We start from the raw sequence: 24017 nt of genomic DNA, 5'->3' as shown, positions 1-24017 counted from the left end.
ATGGTACTGGCTCTTAATCATTTGTTAACATGATAAAATCAAGTGTGTAAGATATGTACCTGTATCAGAAGTAACATGAGGAATTGAATTTCACCTCTATAAATAAGTTGTTTTTAATATTAAGAATGGCACTAAACTCTATTAACTTTATTAATTATGTGCATGCATATCACTTTGTTCTCAGTGAAGCAAGACAGCATTTAGAGGAAGATGGAAGTTTCTATTGGATCAATCAGTCTGAACTTGTCATTGTTCATTCCCAAGTCTTTGTGTTGAAGGGAAAATTGTCCTTCTTCTCCCCCCAGACTGGCATATTGATTGCTTCAGTACAATGAAGGCATTAATCAAAGGAAATTAAGTCTGAGGTTGTGAAGTACTCCTGAGTTTCTCACTGAAACAATTCTGCTTGTCTTTGTGCTCATACATGACTGCAGCTCTGCCCATGCCAAAGCTGCACCAGCAGAAACAGAATTCGCTCCTGGGCCCCTGTGTTGGATGATAGGAAGGACCTGATGTCCTTCACTCTGCCAGGCCTTTCCTTCCAAAGGGTAGGATGTCAAGCATTTGAAGGTGGAAGTCAGCAAAAGTGCAGTACTATAGTCTTGCAAAACCATTATATTACAAAATCTTAGCCAGGCTAGAAGTATGGACATTTGTGTGGGTGTGAATTCAAAAAAATAAAAAATAAAATAAAATACTTTGTCTGGTGCAGCTAGTACCAACCTCAATTTTTAGGCTACACTGTAATTTGGACTTAGAAACAAAGGTTTGAAACAGGAGAGGACATGATGGCCAATTGGGGATCTCATGGTATGCTGAGCTAGGAAGAGGACTGGTGTCAGCAGGGACATTCACCACGTTTACCTTTGGCACAGGGACAGGTCACCTTTATGTGCGCACAACACAAGCAAGGAATGAACACAGTGGTAGGCTCGCTAAAAGCAAGCCTGAGTAGCTCTCAGAACCTGCTTAACCCAAAGTGGGGAATGCCATCAGCAAGGACTGGTGGCTTATGCTTAGAGAAGGCCCTGCCCATCTGTCTTCAGTTATCACTGAGCTAACAGACCATGGTGAAATCTAGGGAAAGTTTCTTCCTGCTAGGCAGGCTACCTCTCGGTGTTTCTTTACATCCTGGGACATATTCATACATATGTATGCAGTAGTGTGCAGTGTTTCTATTGCAATTTTTTATTCACTTGCTGAATTCCTCAGCTAACCTTTTTCACTAAAGGTCTTTCAAAACTAGTGTTTTGGAGTACTTGTTTTGGGGGATAAAATTTACTTTCCTTCTCTCGGTTCACAATTCATGTCAAGAAGGTCAGTATATTCAGTGAAGGTATCAGCCACCCAGCTATCATTTTTAGGCTTAATTAAGGGTGGTGGATGGGAAGAGGAGGAGAGAGAAATGTAAATAAACCCAAAAATATAGGTTTCTTGTCAGGTTCTCTGTGGTACCTACCTCAGAGGTACCTAATCAGTCAAACGTAATTAATGACACGCAATTAATTGTGAAACGCTGTAGAGCAGATAGTATCACCTGTTTCATATTTTTAGCTCATAATGGTGTCAGTGCTCATATAAGAGGATAGGAAAATAAGATTTGAGGGATTCCAGATTTCTGCTTGTTTGTCTGTGGTACACGTGGTTATTGTAAGAGAGTTTAGGATTACCAAATTTCAGGCAACTGTACTGAGGTTTTCTTTATATCTAAGACTGAAGTTTGGGTAGAAACTAAGTACATAGTTTGAAAATGAAAGGGCAAATAATTTTTGGCTAACTGATGTTAATCTCCTTGATTTCACTGGATGCTGATGAACACTTGTATCTGAAGGGTGTACGTGATACTTCACAATTTTGGTGCTCATTACAAAATTACGAAACCTAGGCTAATGACTGGACCTTTAAAAAGTAAAGAGTAAGGATTCCAGTTCTGTGTTGCATCTTTTTCAGAATATGCACCAAGAAGGACGGATGATGTTTGCAAAGGCTGAAAGATTAAGAGGATTTACATCCTTCTTTTGTTATCCACCCTTAAGTAAACCTTAACTCTAATCTTCAACTTCACTTAAAATGTATCAATGGTCAGATGATCGATATGGATACACTAAAAATCCCCTTGATGAAGTGCCCTCAGATTCAGTCTATTGGACTTAAAGATCCAGCAAGAAACTTATGTCTTTTAAGCTCTTACTTTCGAAGCCTTAACACTAGGTCTACAATAGCCAAAACAGTATTAGCAAAATGAAATATACATCCCTTCCTATCTGCTAAAATGAGCTTTTACACTAAAAATAGAGACCAAAGAAAATACAAGAAGGAAATATATTCTTCAGTGTTTCTTTTTAGAAAATGCTGACTATAACTTCTACTAGGGCTTAAACAGACCAATCTGGATTTTTAAAAAAAAAAAAAAAAACAGGCTATTCAAATTTCCTTTTCAAAACCCTGTGTAGGATTTCCCACCCAGGCCATGCTTTACAATTGCAGGGTGATCAGTACAATAGTTGAAATAAAAACTCTTCCTACTCTATGCACTGACCTCAGTGCCTCAAAGATTTTAAGTGCACTGTTAGGTTGGTGACTATGACTCTGAAAGCAGAAGGGATCCTGACCAAAAGTGGCATAGGCTGGATCCTGGTGATACCTGATCTACAGGGTTAGTTTTTGGTTTATATTCTTGCATAGATCACCTGGAAATTGTTCAGAAGTTGATTACTCATACAGCTGTAGTGTCTGTTTTACTGGTGCTCTCTGAAGCATTAGTGATAGATGAGGCTCAGGAATTTGATTATTTTTAGTGCACCTACATTTTCACTGCTTCTGGTTAGTCCTACTGTAAGGATGGTCTTAGAAAGGGGCTTGAGGAGAAAAAGAAGGAGTTGAGATTTCTTTCTTGCTTAATTTGCAATAATCTGTAGAAGCAGAGCATCAGCAATCAGCTGTGAAAGCTGGAAAGTTCAGTGGCTGCACTGGTCTTGCTGGAGCATTGATTAGTTCCTGTGCTGCTCAGATAAAGGCTTTACTAAGGCATTAACCACAACAGGCCTTATAGAAGTTTAAACAATAGGTGAACATTTAAGGTGTTAGCTTAACCATGCTAACAATAACGTGAAATGGAGTATAAACACCCTAAGGATGCAGGTAAAAGAGAGGGACAGGATTATTGAAGGAGGTCATACTAATTTTTTTAATAAGGTAACTCATTCTGATCACTCTATGGAAAGACTAAGAAATCACACAGCTTTGTTTTGATCTGTGGGATGTACTTTTGAGTTGACACCTCAGTGTAGGCATCCATGTGTTACCATCTCAAAAGAGCAAGTGTACTCACATCATGATAGCTGTCGTGACTGAGAGCTGTGAGGCTACAACATGCATTCAGGTTAAGGTTTTAGACACCTGAAGTTAAAAAGGCTTGTTTATGTCCACCAGTCAGGTTATCGTTGCAATTGGAGTACTGAAAATGAGTGACTGCAGACCTATCACTGCTCCATCTGGAAGGATCCCTGAGCTACTATGAAGACAGCTAAGAGCTAAACATACTTCTGAAATATGTGGCAATTTCTTTAATGCTTAGATATACTTTCACGCCAGTACCAGCTCCCTGATCAATTTTTAGTCTTAAATGGTGTTATAAGCAATTAAGTTACAGCCCTGCAACAATGGGCACAACCTCTTATGCATGAAAGGTGGTATAGCAAGTCCCGAGAGGTAGGGCTGCAGGTTTCTAGGCACTGGGCTTTGAGAGCTTCTCCCACACACCACTTCTGTTGGATAAATAACTGTTTTTTCCAAACAAAGGTGGCCTCAGACTTTTAAGAATTACTTTTGGAGCCAGGGACTGTTAACACTGAAGGCCCCGTTCCCATCTTCAATTAGTGATAACTAAAACCTCATGTTATCTGTCCACTGCATTTTCAAAGGAGCTGCTTAATGATGTGTTTTCATATCTCTGTCCACACACTAAGGTAGACATTGTTTATATGCAAATGAGGCAAACTCTCATTCATGGTGCTGTCTTTTCGCTTGATTGTTTTTTACAGCGTTCATTTATGTCTTGCCCTAAGGAATATTTGGAGGCTCCCAAACCCAGAATGGATGCCTTCTTTTTCTCAAGCACATCTCTAAATTCCAGCAAGATCAGGAGTTGGTAATACACAGGTTGCCACTGGGGTAGCCACCAGTGGGATCTCACTCATTCTGCATCAATCTCCATTCTCATTTCAACCCCTCCAAGTCTCGGGCTGTGAAGCACACCTAATGAGAAGAGATCAGACCCTGAGATTTTGTGACAACTCATTTTCTTGACAAAGACGGTAACAAAAACTGAAAATGACACAGCCCTAATCCCTTTCTCTGACAACTTTAAGGCTGTAACGAGGACAGACAGCTGCTGAAAACGTTTCTCTTCACTTCTGAAACTGGAGCCTTGTGTCCCTGCTACGGAGCACTGGTGGCAAAGAAGACGACAAACAATATTAGCACCAAAACCAGCCCCAGCCTAAGCCCTTCATGAAGGAGGTCACTGGAGTTTCTTTATTATGTATAGCCTCAAGCACAGCTTTGGTGGGCAGATAAGAAAGCTAGAGCCCCTGCCTCCAGGTGGAGGTTCCCCGTTCCTTGCATCTCAGATGACCCAAGAAATTTCTTTCTGCCAAGAAATACTTTCTGCTACTTACCAGGTTGGGGAAGAAGACGGAGGCACAAGGAGCTGTATCAGTACAGATGGGATCTGATATTAATTGCATTACTGTGGCCTGTGAAGGTAAAATTAACAGAGCAACAAGGCCACAAAGAGCATACTTAAGCAGACAATTTAATTGTCTGTAGCAGATGTTGTTAGAAAGAATGATAAAAGCCAGAGAAACTAAAATATTGGGTATAATGTTTGGCAGATAGGTAGGCTCTGTGAGAAAAGAGATCTGCAAACCGATGGCCTCATTTGGAAGTGTACTTAACCCTGGGAAGGGGAGGGGGTTGGAAGGAAAGTTCCGGTCTGGAAGGAGAAGATCAAAATGATAAACTGTGATAGCATATACAAAAAGGCACTCTTGGTAGCAGAGAGATGGTCTGGGATTTATCAGGGAGCAGTTTTGTACCAGACCTTTTTTTGATATGTCTTCAGGATGAGACCATTTATAAAAGTGAATGAGCAAAGGGGACTCTGTATGTATAGACACAGATGAATGAAAATATACATAGACACACCTATACACGCAGTGTGTAATAAATATTTCAGTAGAGTACTCTGACGGTTTCATATATGGAGATGGGTCTTTTTTTCCAAACTGTCCAAGACAGTAAACAATGGGTCAAACCCAAGTAAGTGCAAGGAAATAATGAGACAATACTGGTCAGTACAAGAGGTGGTAGACCCCGTAAATCAGGCAGCCTAACCTTTCTGCAGGGTGTGCAAAGGGGAGCTCTAATGAAAGCCCTAGAAGAGGATAATGAGTTATTTGTGCATGTTTACATGAAATCCTCCCTCAATGCAAAGCATAACATGGGAAAAATGAGCTTGCTGAGCCCTGTAACCAGCAACAGAAGACTGGCTTTGAGAGCTGATCAGAAACAAGATGCAAATTCTCAGCTTGAAAGGGAAACCAAGCTCACACGTGATGCAGGAGGGCAAGGGGGTAGCACAGCTACCCCAGCATTCTCTGGTGGCTTCCAGTGTCTGTACCCTGCTCTTTTCTTGTTTCACATCCAGAGTGACACTTCTTAAGTTTGATCTTTGCACTTGCTAGTCATCATTGCTCTCTGATCCATGAGCTGGATCAGAGATTTAGCTATTTTAGCTATTATTGCACATTTGCTGGGCTCAGATTCAGAGGTTTGGGCCCACATGTGTACATGGGACCACGCAGGAGGAAAGCACAGAAAGACAAAACCATGCCTGCAACCTTGCTGGGGAGGGCACGTCTCCCAGAACACGAGACTCCAGTTCATGTCAGCTCCAGACATACTGAAGAAAACAGCTTCCCAGTCCCATTCATATTTCTCTGCAAATGTTTACAGGCAGTCCAGACTGCTGCAACATTTCTTACCAATATCTGCAGTTTGCTGACCCACATAGTTTTTGGTGCTTACTGAGTTTCACCCGAAGGTTGGGGTTCTTTTCACAGGAACTAACAGCACAAGGATTCATTTGGATGGATTCATAAAGAATCCATCCAAATAATACAAATTGGCCTCTGATTTACCAACAGACAAAGGGCTTCCTCAGATTCACTATTGTGTGACCAGACACAATGCTAAAAGATAAATATCCTGCCTAGATTTTCCAGTCTACAATGGGACAGAACTCACTATGTTCCTTTTATATCACTCCTATTTCTAATTACCTTCATTGTAATAAACCTACTTCATATTTCCATTATAAACCATGCCAGTTTTAACTTCCAGACCTTGGCACTTTTTGTCTCATGGATGCCCACCTGATTGAAGGTGGACTAAACCATAGGTCTGCATCTGGTTGAGCCTCCTGTATTGTCAGGATGAGAAATTGGTCCTTCTCCAGTGTGGTTCACCTCAGCTCTGAGAGAGACACCTCTGTGCACGTCTGTATTGCAGAGCCTGAAAATTAAATGACTGCCGTGATCAGACTGCTCAAGCCACACTTTAACCTTCTCTCTTGGAAAACCCAACAGATTAAGCTCCCAGAGGAGATGTTTTCTCTAATCATCCCCTAGGCTTTTCTCAGAATCCTTTCCCAACTTTTCTGCATGTGTTACCTGAATACCTTTCTTATGAAACACATTGATCACAGAATGCAGTCCCTCAGATTTTATACAATCTGATTCTTTTCCTTCTGGGCATCACAGATAGCTCACTAAGAGATAGATTTTAAAGCTAAGGCAATAAGTAAATAAATAAATAAATAGATAAAAGTGTTGCTACAGCAATTGTAATTGTGGTGAGGAGTCTTGGTATGGCAGAATAAATAATATGGAAGCCAGAAAGAAACTTGAGCCAGGCTCCACATGCTCGGGGCAATTTGCTGTATTGTGCACGATACATTCTGCATCCACAGATTTTTATTCCATTTTAAATGCCACACAATTGATGCTGTTAAAGTTAGAAAGTCATGTGAAATAACCCAGAAATCCCTCCTGGCTTTTTGCAACAAGGCAGCTGAGGAGATCAGCTCCTCCATAAGACCTCCATCATGGGAGAAACAGAGCTGGGATAGGCACTGCCCCTTTCCTTCCAACTGCCCCTCTCCTGTGCTCCTTTCAGCCCAATGGTCTGGCTGCAAATGAAGAAAGCAAGGCAGTGCAGATCAAAGGGAAACAGACAGACTTCATACATCCAGTTTCGCAGAGATAACAAAATGATTTTCATTTAGAAAAGTAAAATCTCACTTCCAAGAAAATGACATGTTCGTCCCCCTGGGGCTCCCCATCTGCTGCACCGGCGGAGCAGAGGATCACTCCCCATAGCAGCCGCAGCAGCAGCAGGGGTGACGGATGGAGCACCAGCCATCTGGAGCACTCCTCTGGGATCTGGCCTGTATCAGGTAATTATAAGATGTAGCAGGCCTCATCTTCAAAGCACTTTACAAATACTTATTAATTAGCCCTCACTGCTCCCCCGTTAGGGACAGAAGTGGTGCAGTCTCTGTATGTACACAGGGGAGGAGCAGATGTAGACTTGATGACTTTCTCAGGACCTTCTGAGGAGTCAGTAACAGGGCACGGGTGTGCCTGGCATCCAGTCTCGTGTTGGCTCATGTTTAAAAAGTCCCTTCAACCCAACATGTTCTTACTCCACAATAAATGGGACTGGCAGGCTTTGCTCTGCTGCATCACCAGAACAGACAATGTTGCAGTAATCCAAAATCTGGCTTTGCACTATAAACAGCAACAGCAACAAGTCTGCATGTGCAATAGCATATATGCTATTAGTTATCAGAGCAGAAAGAGTGCCTCTTGCTTCACAGGGAAGTGAAAGAAGAACCTTCTGTCCTGAAAGCTTTTTATCCAGTATAATGTCATTTCCTCACAAGCAACATTAAAGGCTGGGAAAGTGATGGGCAGATGGAGGACTTGACCAGTGCATTGAGTGAGGGCTCTCTGAAGTGCCCTGGTTTGGCAGGATGAGTCTCCATCTTGCTCATAGTAAAAGAGTAGTGTCATTCACCAGTGAGTGTATCCCTGGGGAGAAAGCAGAGCTTGCAGGAACCCAGGAAGAGGTGAATTTTAATGAAAAGCTTGAAAAGAAAACCTGTTGGCCTGAAGTCTTCAGAGGCAATTTAATAGCTGGAGACCAGAGACTAAGATAAGGTAAATCAGATTGCAGCCGTTCACACTGACTGACAATTTTTCTGTACATGTATGTAAGAATCATATATCTGCTTTAAAATACAACTGCCACGGCCAATTTGCACAAAGAACTTTATGCAGTGGCATGTTTTAAGAGGAAGAACCAAGGATAACATTTTTCTTTGAAACTATAGGGGTAAATTTATGTAGGAAGAGAATATAATTAATCAACTCATGGTTTGAAAATAATCTCAGAGTTATATGTAATATTAATAAAAAAGTGAAATTCAACACTCAGCCAGTCACAGCTGGAAAATCCTATCACACCTATCAGATGGCAGCGTCAGTGCCACTGCAGTCTCCAGTCATCTCCTCAGGCATCTGTTCCTCCCCGAGAAGGCTGTCGTCCCTTGCAGTCAGCCCTCAGCTCCACAGCCCCCTTGGAGGACCATTATTCATGGACTCACCCTGCACCTCCTTAGGTTCATAACTCTAGTAGGGTCACCTCTGTGACAGCTGAGCAACAGGAAGCAGAGGCCCAAGTAATCCTGGTGGTGCCTCAGGAGGACTCTGTTTCACGGCAGGAATGCACACGGGGGGGTGAGAGCCCACACTAGGAAGATCAGAGGTCCCCAGAGTATCCCTGCCTCTCCACCCTGCCCACAGCTCTCCAGTTCCTGAGATTAACCTCAAAAATCTTTCTGTCACCAAGATTGTCCTGCATATTTATCACCTCTACCATAGTCAGGGTTTCCATCTGTTACAGCACCTTAGGTTTTTAAATGAAATGTCACAGGTAATTTGAGGGGTAAAAGAAGCTGCAGCATCCTCATGATGTTTCTGAAACATTTCTCTGCTGTGCCCAACCTCTCCAGTGACCCCCCTACCGCAGCTCATGAGCAACGAGGTTGTATCTCAAAGAAAAGACAAGATATTTCAGTGACACACGAGGCAGTGCTAGGTGATCTGCTGTCACTGAAACACTCAGAGAAAATGACAGAGGTGTAATTCAGAAAAAAAAAAAAAATGGCCTGACATCTTTCCAGAATGTTTTGATCTTACACACCGCTAATCACATGTGATATCCAGGCCTTTCAACAGCATGCAGCAGAAGGCTCACCAACTGAACTATCCATCAGATTAAATTGATTGAATTATATAATAAAGAGGGATTTATTCCTGCCTCCAGACTCCCATTTTGTTGCACGAGCACTAGGCAGTAGTAAGATAATGCCTATTAAAAGGGAAGATCAGAATTTCCCTGTCTTCTTTATTCAGGCGCAGTTGCAATCAAGTAAATATCACATAGTCTATAAATGTAAATACTGTGCCTGTGCATGCGTCAAATTTGTTTAATTATCATATGCAGTTTTTAAGTCCATTCAAAATCTCTCCCCAAACACCTCATTCTTCTGAGGCACCTGCAAATGTTGTCTCTCAAGAAGCATCCTAAAATAAATGTCAAGCTCACTGAATTATGGTATTTGTAAATAAAATAGCTGTGTTTACCAGTCAAGTAATGAAAAACTAGCTCATGCGTACATTGTCCAGGACTGTCCTTCTGCCCTTAAGAAGAAAACCTCACCCTCAGACGTCTTCCCTGAACATTACATGACAAGGCCAGATAATAATATCCTGCACCAAGATATCAATTCCTCCACAGAAGACTCCCAACTTGCTCCACAAGCCATCTACTCACACAGGAGGGTCAAAGGCAGCTTCTAACAGAATAGAGAACAGCAACCTGCAAATAAATTGTACGCTGATAATCCATCCAAATCCACTGGAAGATCGGAAAGCAGAATCACTCCTAGGTGGGAACTCTGAAGGGTTTGATCAGCTGAAGCATCTCCTTCAAGACAATGCGGATCTGCCTCCCCACCCCTTACACCACTGCCATGCCCCAGTATTGATATTGCTGCAACAGGTTGTAGATCAGAATTTACACATTGAGGTTAATGCTTTGCAGCTTGTGGAGCTATACATAAGAGCTTTAAAATGTGAACATTTGTCAACACAAAGACCTCGTGGTTTAGAGATGGCTTTCATTTTAAGAGAATATTTTACATTTCATTTTACATTTCCCGTTCAGTTCTGTTTTCACTTCAGCTGACAAGAACCTTTGCTTAAATTAATAACGAGAACACTGAACAGTCCCTTGATGTTTTCCCCATCAGGTCTTCTACAGAGAAAGTTGGTACTCTCGCACCTGATTCAAAAATCATTATCCCAGTCATACATATGGGCTCTGTTGGAGTCCTTCTATAAACCACATTTGTGTGAAGGGATGTCATCAAATAAATACAAACACACTGGGAGAGGTCTCTGTTAGCTACTAAGTGATATGGTTTATTTCCAATCACAAAGACTTCCAGAAAGGCTTCTGCTAAAGCAAAGACATCTTTTGGGAGTTTGCATTGTACCATGTTGGCATTCATGCCTTCAATAAAATTACTCCTCGTTTACACCTCTATAAGTGATAGCAGAATCAAGAGTAAGATGTTTCAATTGATGTTTATTGGGAAATCTTTGAAGTGTAAATCACTTGTACCTGGTTCTTTAGCCTTGACACTACGCTCGGATTTCCTGCAATTAACTGCAAATGTTTGCACACAAAGCTGCCACCGTAATACAAGCCTTTGTGAAATCATAGGCAGTGTTTAGCCTTGAAGTATGCCACTTTTGAAAATACATAGGTGCAATTATCAGGTGGAAAAGCCAGCCTTCCTGAAATATCAGGTTTAATAACCACTTTTTTTAATAGAATTTCTTTGCTCGGTGCAAATGAAAAAAAGTTGTACCAACTGCAGTGAGGGCCAAAAGCAGGCTTCTCAACTGGTGCAAATCAAATTATCACTCCTGAGTTTGTTTTGGAGATGAGATAATTTGTAGCTGAGGTGTCCATCTTCCTTTCTTTTTTTTTTTTTTCTCCTGTCCTGTAAGTAAGCAGACATTGCTGCCTTTGCAGTGTGAATGCAAACTTCCTGAAGCTTCTGGGTTAAAAGGTATAAATTGATACCTTGTGGTTAAGACTTGTACTGAGATCTCCCATTCCTTTTTGCTTTGCCTGATGTCGTTTTGCACAGGACATGAGCAGCCTGAATTGGAAGAGCACCATGACCAAAATGTTGAATAAATCTTGAGGGTGCCAGTTTGAGAAACTCAAAAATCAGAGATTAAATACCCAGAAATCACAAAATGAATTGTAAAAACAGTGAGACTTCTGAATAAATGCTGGTCTCTTTTTATCTCCTTTCTGAACTGCAAGAATTAACAGACAGCTGCATCAGTCTTTCAAGCTTATTGTTACAACCTGAGTAGATCAGACCTTAATTCTTGCTTGATTTTATTTATAAGGGTGGCAGAGGCTCTCATGTAATGGTGTGTCTCTACCAGCTCTGGCTTGGAGAGGCACCCTGCTGATCACAAGATTCCCAGTAAGCTCACCAGTGATTTAAAACTTAAACCTTGGAGCTATTCAGTTCCTGGAAAATTATCATTAATTAATTAGGTGGCAGGTGGTGAGTTCCAAGGGTTTTATTACTATTAATTCAAACTGGAAATTAGAAATAAAAATGAAGGAGCAAAATAACTGAAAATCCAGAAGAGAGGTTTTCATTAATCCTTTCAGTTCAGTGCTACAGAAGATTAATGAGTTCTGTTCAAGCTGAGATAGGCATCCAATACAAAACCTTCCAAAATGTATATTTCAGAGGTAAGCTGGAGAGAAACAGCTTAGAGAAAAAAAGTAATCTCAAAATAAAATTGAAAATGAGACCAACACTGCTTCAAATTTACAGTGATCACCTGTATTTTCATATGCATATCCAGTGATTATTACTAGCAACATAAAACAAAGATTCTTCTCCCCATAATTCAGCATCACTGTGGGTTATATATATGAGTGAAGGAAACACTAGGGAAGTTTGCCCCAGAAGCTCCCCCATAGCCTCCTCCCTTTTCTCTGATTTTTTGACCTCTGACTGTTTTATCATGCTTTGTTTCAAAAGAGGCAATTTATCTGCAGGTAAGTTTTACCTAAGGTTCCATTTCAAGTGCTAGTATTTTGAAGAGGTGGAAATCAACTGACATATGGGCATAAAAATACAGCATTTTCTTTCTTTCCCTTAGGTTCATCCAGAACAGCTCAATGGTCTTTCTCAAAACTACAGTTCACTGGTTTTGTCAAATCTAGGATACAGGAGGCAGCTACTGCAAAACCCATTCAAGACTCAAATCTGATGCAGAACTCCAAAATCTTCTAGCTAAAAATGAGCAAACCTGATGATCCTATTGAGATTCAAGACTCCTTGGTTCTTTGGCACCCTATTCATTACCAGTAGCAGAGTAGTGCCCTTCTTCTTCATGTTTGTCCAGACTGCTTGTAGAGCAGCCAGGAGAGATGACTTCCTGTGGAGGCAAAGTCTCTGTGCAAAATGCTGAATGGTTCCTGGGGGCCTGTGGCAGCTCTCTCAAAATAAACTTTCCTTGCAGTTTTACTTTTCACAATAAGCATGTCTCCAAGAAACAGAGGACACATAATGAGATTCACAAACCAGGCAATAATTTAAATCTTAAAGAGCTGAAAGAGAGTGAAGATGGAGTAAACAGGAAGAGAAAACCTGGTCTGTTGCAACAGAGTCAGCTATTCACAAGTAGACTCTTAAAGTTACCTTGGGTCACCTCAGGGAAAAAAAAAAAAAAAAACCTGAAAATTCATAGTAAAATAGGAAGATGATTTATTTAATACCATGCAGCAGCAAACCCCTTGACATCAATGATGCTGTCTTCATCTCCTTAGGCAACATCGTTTTCCATAATGAACTCAAGATACGAATAGCTAAACATTTCACACTTCATGCCCTGCTCACGTCTCTGCTCAAACCTCCTGCCATGTCCTCTCTCAGCCCCTTACTCACAATACTTCTCTCACTTGTCATGCCATCTCAGTGACTTGCACACTTCTCACAACTGTCTCGTGTCCTTGTTCCCCCATCTCTGCATATATGTCCTCCAAGTAGCAGCCATAATCTTGGTTCAAACATGCTCCTTCAGCGATACCCCCTGGAAGATATCCAACACTCCTGCTGGAGCCACAGGATGGTCCCAGGAAAGGCAACACTACCGAGAAGTACCACAGCTTGTAGCCTTGTTCTCCATCACTGTTTTTGCACTTACTCTAGTCTCTCTGTATCCATAACTGGACTTTTAGCTCCAGTTGCCATTATTTCTACATGGAACCAAGAGCAGCCTCTAACCTGTGAAAATAACTATGGATAATAACCGAGACATGCAAACGGGACTGACTACAGGTGAAAGGAAGAAAAGTGATTCCAGAATCATCCTCTGTGAGGCTTCTACTCTTCCCTTGAAAACCTCTCATACCCATGAAAACCGTTTAGTACATTAATCATAACGTAGTCCTGACAAGGTCTGACAACTTCTGCTTTACTAGTTGAACAGATGAAATGATTTGAAAACCCTGCTCACAAACACTTCATTGCTGGATACCCCTGAATGTTTTCATCCAAATGCAGGGCCCTCTCCCCATTATCTAGCAAGGACCAAAAAGCAGAAGTGGGATCATGGGGTTTCAGACTCCCCTCGCAATATAACTTGTGCTTCAGTGGATTCACTGACTCACTGTCAAATATTATGAAAAACAGGTTAAACAAAAACACCGTGTCAAGTCAATTCCTAATATAATACATCAGCTTCAGGTACGGTTTTCTTTAGGGGTCACCGTATGTCTTCCCATGTAGATTTGATTAACCAGTTCACAAATGTGTCAATGTGCCCTGGGACGCCTGGCCACCAGTGGAGTTGAATAAGACTCTTCTCCATATAAAATGAACATTCCAGCCAGCAATAACATGCATTTAAATCAAACCTCCAACACTGTGTGCTTTTGAAAAATACTCAGCAAGCCCCGCATGGAGAATAAAGAAGTTCAGATCACAGATCCCTTGCCACCTTCAGCTGCACTTAGAAAGCTCCCACTCTTGTGCATTTTCTCTCTCGTTACTTTTTTTTTTTTTTCTTCCTTTGCTTGCTCTCCCTTTTGCTGACATGGCAGACTAAAGGGGTATAAAAATTTCTGTCTTTCACCAGCAGAAGAGTCAGAAGAGTTTGCACCCAGCAAAACACCTGGCCTCGAAAACCTTGAAGAAGAGCCCATACTCCTGACTGGTGCTGTGTTGTGATGCAAGGAAGGATCTCAGAACACGTGGAAAAACTGGGTCTCTCTTCTTCCCCCACAGAGAATTTAAGCTGACAATGACAAGCTGCTTCTCTCCTCAGACACTCCATTAACTCAGGGGGCAGATGTGCATGCTGTGCAAGTGAAATGCCCCAAGCCTTGTGATGGTTCATATGCAGTACTGTATTGCTACGTGATGGAAATCTTGTTTTCAGCTACTTTATTTTTAAATGTAGGAAATGGCTCACATACTTGCATGCACATGTGCACACCTGTTTGCAAAGAGCATTCTTATGGTTTCAAATTCACACATGCAAAAGACAGAAAATGTTAGAAATGAAGGTGCTCGTGCAACCTATTATGCACAATTATAAAACAGTCCCTAGCTTGTTAATTTAATTTGATTTTTTCAACTCAGTAAGGATTTTGTACAAGGTCCCTTATGCCCCTTCATTCTCCCTTTTCATCCAAAATTTTTGTGTCTGTATCTCTCTTTTTTTTTTTTTTTTTAAGTTGGAAAATTTGCAGAGAATGAAGACAGTGATTGCAAGCACAAAAGGGCATTGCACAGGAACATAAAGTAGTCCATATGCATGTGGATGTTTCCTGGCTCCCTGGTACACTATCTGAGGGTCTGATTGGCAGAAACACACAAAAAACAACTGCAGGCAACAGTAGTGCTACACTGTGAACAGAACCTGTGACACATTACAAGGTGTTCTGGGTATCCCATATGGGCATCCAACACTAGCATCCCCTTTTGGCTTACCTTCCTTATTATTAGTATTCTTAGGAGACCTACAAGAAACCTGGGGAGGGAGTTATTACAAGGGTGTGTAGTTATAGGACAAGGGATAATGGCTTTAAACAAAAGAGATTTAAACAAAAGAGTTTAGATTAGGTGTTAAGAAACTGGAAACACCAGATCCTTAAGGTCCTTTCCAACCCAAATGATTCTATGATTGTATGATTTACTCAGGTCCCTTGCTCCAAAGAGTGGAAAATAGCACCCCAGTTCAATTCATCACATCATTTGAAGACAAATTAAAGAGAGAAGTGTTTGGTTACATCAGTGGTGAACACTGCTGAAAAAAGAAAGAAAAAAAAAAGAAAAAAAAAGAAAAAAAAGTGGAAATGATTCATTCTGTCTTCAGAGTAGGGCTTGATTAGCTCCCAATAATAAGGAAAGGGGATGTGTCTTCAGCAGTGATGGTAAAGCAAAACATTGCACAGCTGCTCATTAAATGGACACTGTCTATCCAGAAGCCTGAAAGGGATCACAGAATATGAGGTGATGTGATTAAGGGTGCACAAACCCCCAGAGGAAGTTGTCTGGGCAGGTTTAATTCTGGCATTGCCTCCATTTTGACTGGAGGCTTTTGTAAGCCTGTTAATATTCTCTTACCATGGGTATGATTGTGTACAACCACACATATGTGTGTGCATAGCTTTTATCTGCAGACATAGTGGTAATGCTCTCTTCATGAGGTTTCTAATAACAGGTGAATTATGACCATAGTTAAGAAGCAGTTTCATAGCTCCTACGTCCAAATGGGGCAATTATGATCATACATCAAATAAAACAGACCAAAGAGATTCACTTAAATGAAGGTGATTACATGCAATTTCCATCATCCCCTCTTGCCCCCAACCAGGGGCTCTGCGTTTTCATCGCTGCAGTTCAGATGGCTGCTGGTGGAGCCAGCTCATGCAATGCTTGGCCCCTCTCCCAGCAAAGCAGTCCAGTCTCGTGGGGCTGCAAGCCACAGGCACAGGCCTGTAGCCCACGCACACTCCGGGACCTCCTTTTCCAAAGCCCGCAGTCAGCTTCCCTGCCTGCTGGTCCCTACCCAGACTACAATTGCTCCAGCCGCCAAGTCAAACCACAAAGCGCTTCCCATTGCGGCACAAGGCACATGCTGGTTCGCTGCCGTAGCTGTGTAATGCAAACAATTTCCTCTTCTCCAGCTCACTGACTCCCATTGCAGGCAGGGAGAAATCGAGGCTGTCTGAACGTCAAAGCGAATTTACACAGCTGTAATGTGTAGCTGAAAGCCATGGTGCCTCTCAGGGCTGTTTCTCTAATTAGTCAGCAGAGAGATCAGAAGAAATGACTTGAAAGAGAGCACAGCAGCGAGGGCAGGTAAAGGAGTACGTCAGGGAAGGAGGGAGGATGATGCAGGGAGAAAAGCAAATAAGAATTTTTGGATGCCATGCTTCAGTTAGATGCTAAATACACAATTGCGACTCATTGGGCTGTTTTATTAGGTAAGAAATTTTTATTTGATATTAAAGGCATCCCAGACTTAGTAATAACAGTACAAGTATGTTTTCTCAAACACTATGTAAAAGGTAAAAAAGACCTCATTGCACAGGGTATATCACAGCTTTGCAGTTGCCCAGCCTGTACCCACAGACGGCCACTTTCCAAAGTGAGAGGGACTGGGGGGACTAAGGCCAGCCCTGCACTTTGTGGGGTTGTTTAAACCAGGCAACAAGCTAGCAGCTCAGAGCAGCAGTACCCAGCTTATGTTTAGCCCTGATGCAAGTCACTGCATGGTGCTCGGTACAAAATAACACTCCGGGCTGCTTGATTCCAGGTGGAGTAATTAAGTCATTTAACAAAGCCTGGCTATCAAGGGAAAATGTGGAATTGCTCATGTTTCCCAGCTCCCCATTCCACAAGTGATCCTCCTGACCGTCTCCCAGGGGATGAAAAGCAGGTGGCTCCCTGTGACCATGCTGGGAGCCCCAGGGAGCAGCACGGTCTCTACAGTCCATCCAGCCACAACAGTGCCACAGCCTATAACTGCACACCTTAAGGTCGATATTTCGGTGACATCGCAGGCATGAGGAGGAAAATCTTCCTCTCAGAATAAATCACCACTGCCAGTGGTCCTCCAAAAGCCAAGGGGGAAACCTGCCCCTGCTGAAGGTTGAGGAATCCTGCCCCTGGGTTCGGCTGCTCATACAGAGCTGCACAGTCTATGCTGACCAAACCATGACAGAAACAATCAGACACGGGGAAAAAGCAAAATGGGAAGAAAGAAGCATTGGGGTAGTACTGAGTCAGCTTCCCAGCAGAGAAGGAGCAATGTGGACACATACTCTGTGATGCTAACTCCCCTGGCTAGTGCCTGTCAGGGAGGAATGGTGAACACCTGTAGAGCTGTTCACCATTCTTGGGACCAGCTGGGCTCTCCTCCTGCCACCCTGCGAGCTGTCGCCCATCTGGCTGCTCCCAGCACCTCCCGGTAATGAATGCTATCGCTCTGAGCTTCTCTTTCTCTGTCCTCGCTGCACCGTGAGTACCAGCTCACCAAGCACATGACAGGTGAGAAGTGCCACTCGCTGAAATGAAATACAAAATGCTTCCACAAAAGCCCAGCCCACAGCTAATGACAGCACCTTGTGCTGACAGCAGCTGCTGCAGAGGGAAATGTCGATGGGACTATTACAGCCAGCGATTTCGCTTAGCTGATGGCAACCCTGACCTTTGCTGTACCCGGCGGCAATTTGTTTTCCTGGCTGCTGGAAAGCTGGAAAGTACCAAGAGACATTACAAAAATGGTGCATGCCCTGACCCTGTCTCATCATAATTTGCTGTGAGATGTCTCTCTCCCGAAGGCGGTGGCTGCCAGCAGCTGTGGCACAGTTTCCTGCTGGCTCCATGGGGTGGGCACGATGGGGGCTCGATGGGACTGCCCTGCTGCTGAGCAAGGAGGAGGGGGACTGCAGGCATCAAGGTTCACAGATCTCAGCTCTTGGCTTACTGTTTAGCTAAGGCAACTTTTCCTTAAACTCTGGATGCTTCTGCAGGAGTGAGCAGTGAAACATCAGCTCTAAATGGCAGCTAGATGAACGCTTCCCTTCTGCTGTTCCCAAATAACCTGAAGTACTGCTCACCGCAGCCACCCAGAGGTGATTATATAGGTGTGGGCCACTGGGAACATCTTGCTGTGAGGAAAAATGCTCTTCCTCTTGACAGACCTGATGAAGAGCTGCTGGGGAAGAGGAGAGGGAGAGGTCCTCATCATCCCATGTTGTTCACTCAGAGGGACATGTTGAGGATGACTCCCGCCCATCTGTCACCTGGAGGGCTGGTATAAACCAGCAGCATAAACAAGCAGCATTAGGCCTGACTTCAAGATGCTACATCATTTGTAGCTACTGAGGGGCTGTGTCCCTCATATTCAGCTCTAGCTTCTAAAATTCAGATGTGAAACAAAGAGCTGCAGAAGTGGAGGGTCTGTGTGAGCAGGCAAGATCATCAACAGCCATGAACAGAGTTGGAGAAATGCTTGGCTAAACTTCACCTCTGCTACAGGAAGTTTGAGTTCCACAAGCCTCTTTCTAAAGCTTTTTTCCTGATATGCTACTTTTGGTTTCAGGTATTGGCCAGGCTCCATCAGACCTCCCATGCTAAGTCAGCCTTCATCCCATTTCCCAGGGAGAAATACACTTCTGCCAGAATTAATTTTCAGAGATTTTGCTTATGGGAGCAGGACTCCCAGCAGTGTGCGAACAGCAAACCCTACAAATGCTGCCTTTCAGTTCTGCTGACGCTCTTCAGCCAGTGGTGTGCAGTGCTCATTGCCAACCCCAAGCCTCCTCAGCACCCTCCCCACCTCACAGGCTGAATTCCCCACTGTGTCAGATCGTACTTGTTTGCTGTGTGCCAGGGTAGCTTCTGAAGTGAGGTCTCCAGGAAAAAAAAAAAAATGTAGACACTTCCAACATCACCTCACTGCTATATTGCATTCAGCAAGGACAAAGGAGCATCCTTCCCCAGGTACCAAACTATGTTTACCCATCCTAAGATCAATTGTAAGCCATGCCCTTAAACAGAGCAATTAGTCCTCTGCCACAGGTGAAAAAGGAGGGAAGAGGGACAGGTTTAGCCTCCTGGATAAGCTCTAAAAATGTGTGTCACAGGCAGGAGGTGCATGGTCTGGTATCGATACTTGCAGGGATGCACGAGCAAGCCCACACTGTCCCTGGGAGAATAAGCTGCTTGGCTGCTAAAACTCTCTTTCCAAGGAGCTGTACTGGAAGTCTCAGAAGCTGCTGTTAGTTTTTTGTTGTGATCTCTCAGTCTATAAATGACAGCTGTAATCATTACTGTTCCCTATTACTCACGTGCCACTGTAGGCTGCTCAGGGTGCCCCGATTGCAGAGCCTGTGCTCTGCACGTGCAGTCAGCCAGCTACAGCCCTGCACAACCTGCAGCGAGCTCTGATCCCCTCCCCGTGGTCAGCCCCTGGAGGGGTGTGTGTGACAACAGGAGAGAGAAGGGGAAGGCAAAACACTGAAATGCTGATAAGGCTCCTGTTCTCGTTCCCTTCAAGCACGAGGTAACACCAGACCACTGAGATGCTATTGCATGAGCAAGTAAAATCTCCCCAGATCTATTTTCTGCTTGGAAAGTGGAAAGAAATAAACAGGCAGAAGGCTTCAGACAACAGTAATATGCATGGGGGCTGTGGTGGGCACTTCAGATTATTTTTTCCTTGCTACTTCTATGTTTTTTTCCTGGAGGAAGAGTTCTATGACTTGAAGAACGAGCCTGTTCAGGGCCACTTGCTCTCTTGCCTCCCCACTTCCAGCCCCTGTGGCAATGGACTCCCTTCTGCTGGACACGTCCCACAGCTTCCTCTGCCATGGAGCAGCAGAGCCCGTAAGTCTCCTCCACCCCACTTCCCAACCCTGTCCTCACATCCCTGCAGCAAGAGGGCAGATCACCACCTCCCTCCCGGCAGCTCCGTAAGAGAGCACCGCAATTTTTTCCTGGAGCTGAGGTGAGCTTGCTCAGGATCAGGAGCTGGAAGCTCTCTGGGACGGCAGAGTCTTTTGCCATTAAGCTCTCTCACTCATTGCAGAGTAGATCCAGATAGATCAAACGTTGTCTCTACTTACAGAGGGCACCAGCGCACCTTTTATGTCTGCTATGAAAGCCAGTTCTCTGTGGCCTTTTTTCTGCTTAGACATTGACTGGGGAAGAATATGTTTGCTTTAAACAGGAGTGCATATAATGTGAAAACATTGCATCATTTTCTCTTGTTTACATTTTAACCGAGAAAAAAAAAAAAATTGGGAGAGGGTTTTTTCATGAGGGTTGTCACATTTTCCTGGACCTTTGGCAAATGTAAAGCTTCAGTCAAGGCAAGTGTTGTTGAGGTGAAAAACAAAACCAGCCTAACAGCCCCCACTGCTGATGGCCCCTTGCCCCAGCAGCATAGGGCAGGCTGAGTGGGAATCCCTACAGAGCCGCGCCGTGCTCACGCACGTGAACCCTGCAGGATGCGGGCACGGGAAAGGAGCTGTGGTTTAATTGCTCCCAGAGGTGGTGCCTTTTGGGATGGGGACAAGGCCGGGAGTGACAGGTGAGGAAAGATTTATTAAATGAAAAAGCGATGTCTGAAACTTGATGCACTGCAATGAGACTTAACGAGCTTTGGGCCTAGCCTGGAACTGCCACGTGTCTGTACAACTGACAGGGCTTAAATTCAAGCCCAGAGAAATGAACTCCTGAGCTACCTTGGAAGGAAACATTTATTTTCTTACCATCAATCTTTGCTTTCAAGGCACCTGTCTGTCAAGCCTTGCCATGGCAGTGTCCCCCTGTACCACCCCTCTCAAAAGACACTGATGGTCTCTGAGGGTCTGCTCTGAGGGACATGGCCAAGACAAAGGGCACCCTCCAGCATCAAGGCAAAGAAATGACCAAGTGGAAGGAGATCTCTACATTTCTGTGCATGGATGGAGCCACACATCCATACGGAATGGCTGAGGCACAGCAGAGCAGCAAGGGCTGCCCCAGGAGTGAACAAGGTAGGACTGCAGACCCTCAGGCCTTGGAAGAAGGAGGGCATGTGCAGACTCAGACACTCACCTCACCACCTCACTGTAACAAAGTGCCTCAAGCTCCCGCTGAAGCTAACACATGCCTGCTATCAATATCGTCTTGTTTTTCACTGGTGGAGGGGCGCATACCAGCTAGAAGTCCCTTTAAGACAGTAGGAAATAAAACAACACCAAGAAAAATATCATCCTTCTGCTGCTCAGAGTTTGGTTTGCTCAGTCTTGATTTTGGTGCAACCTACATGACAAGAAGAAAAACCTCCCTCATCTGACAGCCTAAGGGCCAAAGCTTCTGCACAAGCACTTTATTCTTCCCTGGGAACAAGATTGTCACGCAAACACAACTGCCTCCTGGAAGCTCCCGGAGCTGCGAGGGCATAAGTATTCAGCAAATAAGCACACATCTATACATAACAAATCTGCATCTATTCAAGGCGAAGCCAGGCTGCTGGCTATCCACATAATACTGCATTCATGCCTACACAAACCACTGTCATATTGCTGGCACTTTCATGCGATCTCGGAGCCGTGTACAACTAAATCTGTATAAAATCAGATAATCCGCTCTGAAGGGAAAGCAGAGAAATTGAATGCAGCTTGGTGGGGGAAGGTAAAAGAAGGCTGCAGGAAAAAAAATTAATTAATTAATTAAATTAAATTAAAAGAAATGTGAGCATATTCAAATGACTATGGCATTCTTGTGGAGCTCTAGCAGGAGAAAAAGGAAGAAATGACACCCTTCTATGGTAACTTATACAGCCGGTCACCTATCTCCCCCATTTCCTCTTGCTCAGTTAAATGCTGGCTCCATCATTTCCCATTTTATCTATATTTAATTGGGTCTGCTCTATCTTCTGATTTCTTTACTGTTTTGACCAGTTTGCTCTTGCAGACACCCCTGATAACTGCCAATAGCTAGCACCGAGGTAAACAGTGTAAGGAAAGGATGAAAATAGAGCAAACTTTTCCCAGTGACGCTCTCCTCCCTCCAGCAATCTGCTGTTTAGAAGTTCCCTGTGACATTTGCATTTAAAAATAGCCTGGGACAGAATTTATTCTCTAACTTTTTCTAACATTTGGCTGCCTTCTGTGCATGGAGCTTAGGGAGAGCGTGGCCAGGCAGCGGCAGAGCCAGGAACCACTCACTACCTGGGCTGTGATTTGCATGAGAAGGAGCAGCACTGACACACGGTGCATTTACTTAGGTCACTTTGGAGGTGAGCAGATACCTGGCAACTTCGAAGCGAGGGGGAAACTGGAATTCAGATGGAGTACCCAGGCTGCAGACGCACTCAATTAATTTCATTAGACAAGGGATCCCCCCCAGGCTAAAAGGCTTCAAAGTGGCAGGGGAGATAAATTATCCTTCCAATTCAGACTCATGGCCACCCTTCGCTCGGGAGCCTGCTTGGATTATTATTAATTTTTCCCCCCTCAGTAACAGTGAAAGATGTCTGCAAATATATTCAGGAAGAGGGAACATTTCCAGAATATAAACTGAGCTTTCCCTTGATTGCTTTCAGACTTGCTCCTGTAACTTCCTCAATTCCCCCCTCCCTGCCCAAGCCTATCAGGTTTTTCTTGATGTTTCTGAGGACTTGTTTAAAAAGGCTGCCAGACATAATACTGCCTCATCATTTCCTCCACTAGATGAATTACTTTTGGGGGGCCAGAGTACAGTGATTTTCCCTGACCTTACAAAGGGACAGAGATAAATAGCCTTAAAGGGAAAAAGTTAGCGTTCTGCCATAAGATGACATCAAACCACTTGGTAAAGCACAAATTGATCTGAAGTTAGGAGGACAGCATAGATGTGGAATGACAATCAATATCTGTAGGAAGGTATTGTCCCATTTTTCAAGGCACAGAAAAATTCACCTGCGCTGATGCACAAGCTATATCTAAACATATTTCTCCTGCAGATGGTCTAGGATTAAAACAGTGGGAAGTTAAAGACAAGAGAGGGAGGGGTTTTTCTCAGAAGCTTCATAAACTTCTTCCCTTGTATTTCATGATGAGACAAACCCTGGGGGAGAAGAGGGTGAGATTCTCATCCTGTTCTGGCTGCCTGACGCTCAGAGCAAAGGCCAGGCCAGGACTAGTGGGCTGGCATGGCTCCCCTGCTGCCAGCATGATACCAGGCAGGGGGAGATGGCTCCTGGTGAAAGCGATGTGGAGAAAGACAGGAGGGCAAGAGAGGGCTGTGCTCTTGCCTCTGCAGGGCTGTGATGATACCAGCAAGTGCCGGAGCCCTGAGGGCAGCCCTGCCAGCTCTCCCTCTGCCGTAGGTGAGTAAACCAAAGCAGCCACCCTGTCCTCTTCTCTGTATGGCTGATACCTCACCTGCTTGGCAGCAGCTGCTCTGTCCCACCTTGCTGCAGGAGACCAGCAGGGGAGCCTGGAGGAGGTTAGTTATGTCCCTGCTTTCCCTGTGGGAACAATGGGACACAAAACCCAACTGTTCTGGCTTGCAGTCCTGCTTATCCCCCCTTCCCTCAGACTGAGTGTGTGCAATCTGCAGGGAACCTTGAAATGGGGGTCAACTTTGCATTAGTCACATGCACATCACATCAACATCCACTATGCTATGAAAGCACCACAATAATTTTGTTTTATTTTTTTAATCCTATGAGCTAGGTTGCTGCTGAGGTGGGAAAGCAAAGCAGTTCCACCACACATAACTTGGCCAGCCC

General features: G+C 43.8%; 2 long non-coding RNA genes across 3 annotated transcripts in view; one reads left to right on the top strand and one right to left on the bottom strand.

Moving 5' to 3' along the window:
• LOC308192031 overlaps positions 1–24017 on the bottom strand; it is a 93602-nt gene that overhangs the window by 44627 nt on the left and 24958 nt on the right. The gene's annotated exons all lie outside the window — the stretch shown is intronic.
• Positions 11662–13075, top strand: LOC308191655. Its single transcript, XR_013948186.1, has 3 exons — positions 11662–11979; positions 12275–12291; positions 12396–13075. It is a non-coding gene; the product is annotated as an uncharacterized lncRNA (long non-coding RNA).

This window comes from Anser brachyrhynchus (genome assembly GCF_964034855.1).
Source record: "Anser brachyrhynchus genome assembly, chromosome: 3".
Taxonomy (NCBI): domain Eukaryota; kingdom Metazoa; phylum Chordata; class Aves; order Anseriformes; family Anatidae; genus Anser; species Anser brachyrhynchus.
The sequence above is the reverse complement of the archived record's forward strand: the minus strand, read 5'-3'. Positions and strand labels throughout refer to the sequence as shown.